Source organism: Antedon bifida, chromosome 8 (genome assembly GCF_963402885.1).
Source record: "Antedon bifida chromosome 8, ecAntBifi1.1, whole genome shotgun sequence".
Classification (NCBI taxonomy): Eukaryota; Metazoa; Echinodermata; class Crinoidea; order Comatulida; family Antedonidae; genus Antedon; species Antedon bifida.
The window spans coordinates 5,473,341-5,485,415 of record NC_136233.1 but is presented as its reverse complement, the minus strand read 5'-3'; the positions used below and the strand labels follow the sequence as shown (position 1 = coordinate 5,485,415).

Below are 12,075 nucleotides of genomic sequence, written 5' to 3'. Positions count from 1 at the left end.
AATAAGGTGATCGAATAATATGTTGTAAACGACATTGATATGATATCTGCCGCCACATATGCAATCGGTGATAGTATAAAATGGATACGCTGGCTTTACGGGCTATACATTGTAAAACATTATTGTTTTTTAATAAAATGTTCTCTTTTACGTAAAATAAAAGACACTATATATTCTCTATATAGGCTAAAATATATTAATTACAGTAGTACATATAAATGGAGTTACCATATTCACTGTATATGCCTAAAATAATATTTAGACGTGTTTAGAAATGGACATTTTGAAACACACAGATTCTCTGAGACCTGTAAAATAAAAAATAAACAATTTTTTTTATGGATAATAAATATTTATTTAATAACCAAATTGGAGAAACAATTACTGTGAACAGACCAAAAAATTCCGCTTGGATTTGTAAAACTTTGGCAACTTATTAATTGGTAACGTTTAACTGATTTAACGGATATACTTTAAACTACTCAACATGCAAGTTAATTGCATCTTTATTAACTTTAAAATGACTCAATAATCCAATAATCATGATTGTTCTCACATGGCTAACATTATTTTTTGAAGGACGCCACCAACATAATTACAAACAGCAAAACACAAATAAAAAATATCCACATAAATTGGTGCAATGCAGTTTCGTACCCACCCCTTAAAATTACTCAAAATTGTTTCAATACTTCATCTAACCTACCTACAACATTCTGCAAGCATAAAATTGTAAAACAACGATCATTTCTTATTTATAACTATTTTTAATCAATTAATATTGAGCACCCTTTAGAAATCCATCGCTAGCTTAGCTTTGTGAAAATCATCGCTAGGTCTGCCGATAAAAATACGGAGGACATCAAGAATTTTGGCGATCTATAGAGGACGGCTGTTATGGTCATTATATGGCTATAACAAATAATATTGTTTACATGTTCTTCGTGAAACAAATTTATTTTTTTTTTATTTAATTATTTTGTTAATTTTTATAAATTCTATTTATTTTTTTAAAGTTTATTGCTGTATGTTATTCTCTTGCCCAATTGTATTTTTGTGAGGGTCCCTAATGATCAGCTTCGGCTGGATGGACCACCCTCGTAAATATTGTTAAATAAATAATAAATAAATAAATGAATAGTTGCATCATTATTTAATGTTATATTTTATTTGTTTTTATGTTAACAAATAGTAGATTTACACAACAGGAAAGAAGATAAACAAAAAGAAGAAATGAAAGACATGAAATGGCCACGGTGTATTCAGTGTCAGCAGAAGTAAAATAAATTCTAGTAATTGGATGGAAAATGCCTCATATCACGTTTTTATCTTTAAATCCTGTTTTTGTTGCATTTCTTATTTCCATGTATTGTAAGAGGACTTTCATAGGTGAATACAAAATGTAAATTATATATTTAATGCTATACAAATCTTAAAACTGGGAAACCATAACATTAGCGATTCTAGTACAGTGAACATTACTAAAACAATTAAGTTGTCATAAGCTTCTTGTTTATTGTGTTATAACATTAACAATGTATCTCAGAACTGAACGAAGTACTGTATAAATTGATGATACATTTCAATTCATTTTATTTATTTATTAAACTAAAACAGAGGAAAATTGGTCAGTAAGAAGTACATAATTATATCTTCATTCTTCTTTCCTGTGTGAAATTCTAACCTATTAAAATGAAAAAACAAAAAATATAACATGATGTTGATACACACAATGATGACTACAACAATATCATTTCTTTATTAAAAAATACGAAAAAACTCATGTCGGAATTAATGTAAATTATTATTTAGTGCATGTTTAAAACATTAGTAACTACGCCCTTTATAGAGCGCAACCATACTCTATCAATAGAGTTAATGTCCTGTGAGGCTTCCATACTTTTATCGGCAGGCCTGCGATGACTTTCACGAAGCTAAGCTGGCGATGGATTTCTGAAGGGTGTTCAATATTAATTGATTAAAAATAGATTTTTTTACAATTTTATGCTTGCAGGATGTTGTAGACAACTTGTGAGTATGTTGGATGAAGATTTGAGTAATTTTAAGGGGTGGCTGCATTATTAGCGCCTAAATTAAATTAATCTAGTTCCTAAAAAATCTCAATTTTAGGCCTAAATCTATAAAAAACGAAGAAAATGTATATCCCGCTTGCATGCATCTCGCTCCATACAAAATAGCGCGACCGATTTCAAACGCGACCGATATCATAAAAAAGTGCCGGAAGTTGATTTTATGTATGATTAGAATTAGTTGTTTTTCATTATACAGTAAGTACTATAAGTAGCATTTGTTCCCATATTATTGGAAATCCCTGTTTTAGCCTGGGTGCAGAACAGTTAATATACACATTTGCGGGAAAAAAGTATAGGAAAATTTTTTTGTAATTTTTCTGATAGAGTATACCATATAGAAGGTCAGAAAAAAAATCCCCATCCCAGGGTCTTGGGGAAAATTTGTTACGGCACTTTTAAATTTTGGCCTATATAACGCACACAAATTCCTATTAACACACACAAATACCAATATATAGGGGATAGGGAAAATCAATTAACGGTTTTTGTTACTTGCAGTTGTGTTTTAATGATTAAAATTAGTAGAGGCTTACTTTAATAACTACTTCTCATAGTAGTTGATAAATCGAGTCGATACGATGACACCATCATGCCTGAATCCAATATGGCGTCTAATTTGGCAGGAAAAACAGGGTATTGCTAAAAACCCCGCAAACCTCCAAAAAAACATAGCAAATCCCACCAAACCAACATAAAAGTGATTGAATCATGGAGTGTATGACCCACTGGGTATATAAAATATTAAATTTCTACTGTTAACTACTTATTTTGGGGATAAAACATCATTTTTTGGTTAAAAATCAGCAATCATTTTTTACCAAAAAATGATGTTTTACCCCAAAAATAAGTAGTTAACCGTATAAATTTAATTTTTTTTTTACATGGATATACCCAGTGGGTCGTAAACTACATGATTCAATCACTTTTATTATGTTGGTTCGGTGGGGTTTGCTATATTTTTTTGGAGGTTTGCAGGGTTTAGCAATCATTTTTGACCAAAAAAGTATGTTTTACCCCAAAAATAAGTAGTTAACAGTAGAAATTTAATATTTTTTTTTACATGGATATACCCAGTGGTTGTACACTACATGATTCAATCACTTTTATGTTGGTTCGGTGGGGTTTGCTATGTTTTTTGGAGGTTTGGGATGTTTGCGGGAAGTTAGCAATACCTACGCTCGCGCTAACCGCTCGCCAATTCGCCAATGGCGACTGGAGTCTCCATTTGGCGAAAATAATTATTGCCTCGTTCGCCAAATAGATGTCTGTGAAGTTGGTTACTAGTTCCTAGTTCCTAGTTCCTTATTCAAATTCAATTAAAGGGACATTCACAAATATTTAAAAAAAAACAGATTTTAATACGTAATAACTGTCTAATTGAGTTGATATTGCACCAACATGTTAGCCTTGACCTCCTCTACTTCTTCCGGTCAAAGTTTAATAACATTTTATGCATTTACGCCCTCTACGGCGAATAAGTAACTGGCTTTACGAACGTTATAACACTTGACCTGCTTAATTTTTTCAAAATATTTTGGTATGAATCGATCACCCTTGACGTACTCTACCTTTTGCCACTCCAGTTCCGCGAACTTTTTTGCGTCTACGCCCTCTACGGCGAATAAGTAACTGGCTTTACGAACGTTATAACACTTGACCTACTTAATTTTTTCAAAATGTTTTGGTATGGATCGATCAACCTTGACCTACTTTACCATTTGCCACCCCAGTTCCGCGAACTTTTTTGCATCTTCGCCCTCTACGGCGAATAAGTAACTGGCTTTACGAACGTTATAACACTTGACCTGCTTAATTTTTTCAAAATATTTTGGTATGAATCGATCACCCTTGACCTACTCTACCATTTGCCACTCCAGTTCCGCGAACTTTTTTGCGTCTACGCCCTCTACGGCGAATAAGTAACTGGCTTTACGAACGTTATAACACTTGACCTACTTAATTTTTTCAAAATGTTTTGGTATGGATCGATCAACCTTGACCTACTTTACCATTTGCCACCCCAGTTCCGCGAACTTTTTTGCATCTTCGCCCTCTACGGCGAATAAGTAACTGGCTTTACGAACGTTATAACACTTGACCTACTTAATTTTTTCAAAATGTTTTGGTATGGATCGATCAACCTTGACCTACTTTACCATTTGCCACCCCAGTTCCGCGAACTTTTTTGCATCTTCGCCCTCTACGGCGAATAAGTAACTGGCTTTACGAACGTTATAACACTTGACTTACTTAATTTTTTTTTAATAGTTTGGTATGAATCGATCACCCTTGACCTACTCTACCATTTGCCACCCAGTTCCGCGAACTTTTTTTGCGTCTACGCCCTCTACGGCGAATAAGTAACTGGCTTTTACGAACGTTATAACACTTGACCTACTTAATTTTTTCCAAATAGTTTTTGCATCGACGCCCTCTACGGCGAATAATTAATTTGTTATGGGTAGATGACCCTTGACTACTTTACCATTTGCCAAACTAGTTCCGCGAACTTTTACCTATGTCCTTTTACGGCGAATTCATTTTAGTTTTGTTTTGACTTGTTACGATTCTAGAAGATAATTTCTGAAGCAAACACAAATACAACAGTTTGGTTAAAAACGATAACCACAAGTTATTTATTCCGTTTTATTCATTAACACTTTTCAACACAAGTAGAACATGACTACCTGAAATTAAAACAGCATTTAAAGTAGGCTCTATCGTAGTATATAAACTAAGAACTAATAAATAACTTCTTACGTCAACATGTGACGACACACTGCATAGTCATTCAATACCACCCCACTTCAATAAACAGTTGCAATCGATCCCAATGTAATATCTTTTTAAACTTGCTTACAGTACCCATTTTATAAAAGCGCACAAACCAAATCTGAACTGACGGTTTTGTTAAATGTCATTACAGCAACTGTTACTTAAAAACAGTTTACACTACCTTATAACAGCAAAATTAACATATTATTCATTAATACTGTTACCGTTAATATTAAAAAGCGCACAATATTCATTGAGTGATAATAGTCGTTTAAACACAATATACAGTAATATTTTTAAAACTATATTTGTAGTACCCGTCTATACCTCACAAACTAAACAATTGGGTGAAATAGTGTTTGAAAAACGGTTTAGGCTTATAGACTTTATAACAACAAAATTAACATATTGTGAAATATGCCTTAACCTTTAATGTGAAACATATTCATTAATAATCCTTTATTAATTAACAATTAAAAAGCGCACATTCCCTGGGTGATGAAAGCTGTTTTAAAAACAATACAATAATTGTAATGTAACGAATGTAATGTTGAACTGTAAGTAGCTGAAATAATTTTTTATTTAACAATTTAAATATGCCTATTACTACTCTTTCATAACTTATATAACATTATACAATAATTTCTTTCAAAACTGTCAAAAGCAATTTTTTTTCCCATTGCATTTTGTTTCCTAGGTAATATGATGTAGGAAGATAATTGTATCTAAATGTTAAGCATCACATTAAGTTGTTTAAATGGTGTTCTTACGCATATCGTTTATGGCATAAATGTCTTTTATTATAAAATCTATAAATTACTAAATGTTTTACCACTGTAGACCTAGAATGTTTGAACAAATCTCTGAATTAAAAATCACCCACATAGGCCTACAATGACATCATCTTACAGTACCCATCTATAAGCGCACAAAAAAAAACAAAGCTGAACTAATGTTTTTTTTTTCAAATGTCATTACAGCAACTGTTACTTAAAAACAGTTTACACTACCTTATAACAGCAAAATTAACATATTCATTAATACTGTTACTGTTAATATTTAAAAGCGCACAATATTCATTGAGTGATAATAGTCGTTTAAACACAATATACAGTAATATTTTTAAAACTATATTTGTAGTACCCGTCTATATCTCACAAACTAAACAATTGGGTGAAATAGGCACTAATGTGGATTTTTTAAATTTCATGATATCAACTGTTACCTGAAACATATTCATTAATAATCCTTTATTAATTAACAATTCAAGCGCACATTAGTCCTTGAGTGATAATAGTCGTTTTAAACACAATACAAACAATATTTTTTAAACTATATTTTCTACAGTACCCGTCTATAGCGCACAAAAATAAATGTTGAAATAATGTTTTTAAAAAATACCTGAAAACGGTTTAGGCTAATAGACTTTATAATATCAAAATTAAGATATTCATTAATAATCCTTTAACCATTAATATTGCCAATTAAAAAGCACATATTCTTCCATGAGGTATAAAAGTTGTAAAGAGAATACAACAATTTTGATCGAAAGTAATTTTTTTAACTAAGTTGTTTTACCTAATACATTACCCATTATAGTGTACAAAGAAAACAATTATGTGAAATAATGTTATTCATACCAAATTAATTTGAAAACATTAAGTAGGTCAAGTGTTATAACGTTCGTAAAAGCCAGTTACTTATTCGCCGTAGAAGGCGTAGACGCAAAAAAGTTCGCGGAACTGGGGTGGCAAATGGTAGAGTAGGTCAAGGGTGATCGATTCATACCAAAATATTTTGAAAAAATTAAGTAGGTCAAGTGTTATAACGTTCGTAAAGCCAGTTACTGATTCGCCGTAGAGGGCGTAGATGCAAAAAAGTTCGCGGAACTGGGGTGGCAAATGGTAAAGTAGGTCAAGGGTGATCGATTAATACCAAAATATTTTTTTAAAAATATATAGGTCAAGTGTTATAACGTTCGTAAAAGCCAGTTACTTATTCGCCGTTGAGGGCGTAGACGCAAAAAAGTTCGCGGAACTGGGGTGGAAAATGATAGAAAAGGTCAAGGGTGATCGATCTATACCAAAATATTTTGAAAAAATTAAGTAGGTCAAGTGTTATAACGTTCGTAAAGCCAGTTACTTATTCGTCGTAGAGGGCGTAGATGCCAAAAAGTTCGCGGAACTGGGGTGGCAAATGGTAAAGTAGGTCAAGGGTGATCGATTCATACCAAAACATTTTGAAAAAATTAAGTAGGTCAGGTGTTATAACGTTTGTAAAGCCAGTTACTTATTCGCCGTAGAGGGCGTAGACGCAAAAAAGTTCGCGGAACTGGGGTAGCAATTGGTAGAGTAGGTCAAGGGTGATCGATCCATACCAAAATATTTTGAAAAAATTAAGTAGGTCAAGTGTTATAACGTTCGTAAAGCCAGTTACTTATTCGCCGTAGAGGGCGTAGACGCAAAAAAGTTCGCGGAACTGGGGTGGCAAATGGAAGAGTAGGTCAAGGGTGATCGATCCATACCAAAATATTTTGAAAAAAGGAAGTAGGTCAAGTATTATAACGTTCGTAAAAGCTAGTTACTTATTCGCCGTAGAGGGTGTAAATGCATAAAATGTTATTGAACTTTGACCGGAAGAAGTAGAGGAGGTTAAGGCTAACATGTTGATGCAATAACAAATCAGTTAGACAGTTATTACGTATTAAAATCTGTTTTTAAAAATATTTGTGACTGTCCCTTTAATATGTCTGTGAAGTTGGTTACTAGTTCCTAGTTCCTAGTTCCTTATTCAAATTCAATTAAAGAGACAGTCACAAATATTTTTAAAAACAGATTTTGATACGTAATAACTGTCTAATTGAGTTGTTATTGCATCAACATGTTAGCCTTGACCTCCTCTACTTCTTCCGGTCAAAGTTCATTAACATTTTATTCATTTACACCCTCTACGGCGAATAAGTAACTAGCTTTTACGAACGTTATAACACTTGACCTGCTTAATTTTTTCAAAATGTTTTGGTATGAATCGATCACCCTTGACCTACTCTACCATTTGCCACTCCAGTTCCGCGAACTTTTTTGCGTCTACGCCCTCCACGGCGAATAAGTAACTGGCTTTACGAACGTTATAACACTTGACCTACTTAATTTTTTCAAAATGTTTTGGTATGGATCGATCACCCTTGACCTACTTTACCATTTGCCACCCCAGTTCCGCGAACTTTTTTGCATCTACGCCCTGTACGGCGAATAAGTAACTGGCTTTTACGAACGTTATAACACTTGACCTACTTATTTTTTTCAAAATATTTTGGTATGAATCGATCACCCTTGACCTACTTTACCATTTGCCACCCCAGTTCCGCGAACTTTTTTGCATCTACGCCCTCTACGGCGAATAAGTAACTGGCTTTACGAATGTTATAACACTTGACCTACTTAATTTTTTCAAAATGTTTTGGTATGGATCGATCACCCTTGACCTACTTTAACATTTGCCACCCCAGTTCCGCGAACTTTTTTGCATCTACGCCCTCTACGGCGAATAAGTAACTGGCTTTTCGAACGTTATAACACTTGACCTACTTAATTTTTTCAAAATATTTTGGTATGAATCGATCACCCTTGACCTACTTTACCATTTGCCACCCCAGTTCCGCGAACTTTTTTGCATCTACGCCCTCTACGGCGAATAAGTAACTGGCTTTACGAACGTTATAACACTTGACCTACTTAATTTTTTCAAAATATTTTGGTATGAATCGATCACCCTTGACCTACTCTACCATTTGCCACCCCAGTTCCGCGAACTTTTTTGCGTCTACGCCCTCTACGGCGAATAAGTAACTAGCTTTTACGAACGTTTTACACTTTACCAACTTAATTTTTTCAAAATAGTTTTTGCATCTACGGCGAATAAGTAATTCGTTATGGGTAGATGACCCTTGACTACTTTACCATTTGCCAAACTAGTTCCGCAAACTTGTACATGTCCTTTTATGGCGAATTCATTTTAGTTTTGTTTTGACTTGTTACAACATGCAATTTTAAAAGATAATTTCTGAAGCAAACACAAATACAACAGTTTGGTTATAAGCGGTAACCACAAGTTATTATTCCGTTTTATTCATTACAACTTTTCAACACAAGTACAACACGACTACCTGAAATTAAAACAGCATTTAAAGTAGGCTCTATCGTAGTGTATATAAACTAGAACTAATAAATAACTTCTTACGTCAACATGTGACGACACACTGCATAGTTATTCAATACTGCCCACTTCATTAAATGTTATGCCGGGCTATTTTTTTTCGTTAATTACAACAGTTGCAATCGATCAAATGTAATATCTTTTTAAACGTGCTTACAGTACCCATTCTATAAAAGCACACAAACCAAATCTGAACTGACGTTTTTTTTAAATGTCATTACAGCAACTGTTACTCAAAAACAGCTTACCACCAAGCTCGGTGGTCTAGAGGTATGAACGCCAGGCTAGTGATCTGGAGGTCGTGGGTTCGAGTCCCACCCGAGAACTACTTGCGAATTTTTTCGCAAGTATTCTCAAATGTACTTAGTATAAAGTACAAATTACGTCAGAGTAGGGTAAAACATCTAATTAATCCTTTATTAATTAACAATTAAAAAGCGCACATTCTTCCCTGGGTGATGAAAGGTTTTAAAAACAATACAATAATTGTAATGTAACGAATGTAATGTTGAACTGTAAGTAGCTGAAATAATTTGTTATTTAAAAATTTAAATATGCCTATTACTACTCTTTCATAACTTATATAACATTATACAATAATTTCTTTCAAAACTGTCAAAAGCAATTTTTTTTCCATTGCATTTTGTTTCTCATGTTATGATGTAGGAAGATAATTGTATTTAAATGTTGCATCACATTAAGTTGTTTAAATGGTGTTCTTACGCATATGGTTTACGGCATAAATGTCTTTCATTATAAAATCTATAAATTACTAAATATTTCACCACTGTAGACCTAGAATGTTTGAACATTTAAAAATCACCCACATACAATGACATCATCTTACAGTACCCATCTATAAGCGCACAAAAAAAACAAAGCTGAACTAATGTTTTTTTTTCAAATGTCATTACAGCAACTTTTACTTAAAAACAGTTTACACTACCTTATAACAGCAAAATTAACATATTCATTAATACTGTTACCGTAATATTAACAATTAAAAAGCGCATACTATTCATTGAGTGATAATAGTTACGATAGGTCAAGGGTGATCGATTCATACCAAAATATTTTGAAAAAAATAAGTAGGTCAAGTGTTATAACGTTCGTAAAAGCCAGTTACTTATTCGCCGTTGAGGGCGTAGACGCAAAAAATTTCGCGGAACTGGGATGGCAAATGGTAGAGTAGGTCAAGGGTGATCGATCCATACCAAAATATTTTGAAAAAATTAAGTAGGTCAAGTGTTATAACGTTCGGAAAGCCAGTTACTTATTCGCCGTAGAGGACGTAGATGCATAAAAGTTCGCGGAACTGGGGTGGAAAACGATAGAGTAGGTCAAGGGTGATCGATCCATACCAAAACATTTTGAAAAAATTAAGTAGGTCAAGTGTTATAACGTTCGTAAAGCCAGTTACTTATTCGCCGTAGAGGGCGTAGACGCAAACAAGTTCGCGGAACTGGGGTGGCAAATGGTAAAGTAGGTCAAGGGTGATCGATCCATACCAAAACATTTTGAAAAAATTAAGTAGGTCAAGTGTTATAACATTCGTAAAGCCAGTTACTAATTCGCCGTAGAGGGCGTAGATGCAAAAAGGTTCGCGGAACTAGGGTGGAAAATGGTAGAGTAGGTCAAGGGTCATCGATCTATACCAAAATATTTTCAAAATATTAAGTAGGTCAAGTGTTATAACGTTTGTAAAAGCTAGTTACTTATTCGCTGTAGAGGGCGTAAATGCATACAAAGTTATTGAACTTTGACCTGAAGAAGTAGAGGAGGTCAAGGCTAACAAGTTGATGCAATAACAACTCAATTAGACAGTTATTACGTATTAAAATCTGTTTTTCTATATATTTGTGACTGTCCCTTTAATTGAATTTGAATAAGGAACTAGGAACTAGGAACTAGTAACCAACTTCACAGACATCCCTTTAATTGAATTTGAATAAGGAACTAGGAACTAGGAACTAGTAACCAACTTCACAGACATGCCAAATAGGCGAAAATACATTTCCAAGCCTAGGCCTAGCCTGGTCGGCGTGACTTCTTATGGGAGCGAGAATTCGCCACACTTCGGTACTTTCTGACTCGGGTACACTTTTTACCACCACAGCATTTTATGTGACGATGTCACGATCGCCGTGTTCATTTTTTTAGTTCTGTTTAAACATGCGCAGAGCGTGCCTCGATGACGTTTTAATGACACACAGTTAATGTGATTGGTTCGTGGCCGGCCGTCGTCGACGTGTGATGATGAGCGAATAAAAGGGGAAGTCCCTATTCTTCGACGTAGAAAATGAACTTCGAGAAGAAAATATAAACAGAAACATGTGGACGAATACTTCCGTAAACGAGGCTGTTCTGTTATTTAAAATAGGGAATTTTAAATTTAACAAAGTAATTACCTCAATAGTATAATGTTAACATGTTTAATTTTATTTCCCTTTCGATTATTCTAACCGAAAGTTGCGCTTTAAATTGAATAGCTAAGAAACAGCGTATACTACAACGGCAACCATGGCCAAACCGCGTTTCGGCCGCCTACATAGAATGGGTTACGGCCGCTGCATAGCAAATTCAAAGCTTCTTAAATTTCTGCGGTACATTTGTTCCTAACGTACTTGTTTTATATAATAGATTGATAAATATTCCACTTATTAAATATTTAATAAATCGGTAAATAAAATTGACGTTTCGAAGCAAATATTCCATGATGAGAGGCGACATTTTTCGACATGCCTCGTGTGCGGCGAAGACTAGTTCAGAAAATGGAACAGTCCACTGCGGGGGTTATCCAATCATTAATTAACGCGCTAATACATGCATACCATGCACATTGCCTGGGCGACAGTAATTTAGTAATAAGCGGAGAACTAAATCCCCCGTAAGGAAAATGGTAAACACTGATATTTATGGTAGGGATTATTTTTTTCAGTGGTTGGTCTTGTTGGCTTCTTCGCACGAGGTCCACGCAAAGTCAAATAAAACG

General features: G+C 34.0%; 1 non-coding gene across 1 annotated transcript; it reads left to right on the top strand.

Moving 5' to 3' along the window:
• Positions 1–9,336: 9,336 nt before the first annotated feature.
• Positions 9,337–9,411, top strand: Trnat-agu (transfer RNA threonine (anticodon AGU)). The gene has a single exon. It is a non-coding gene; the product is annotated as a tRNA-Thr (tRNA).
• The last annotated feature ends 2,664 nt before the right edge of the window (positions 9,412–12,075 follow it).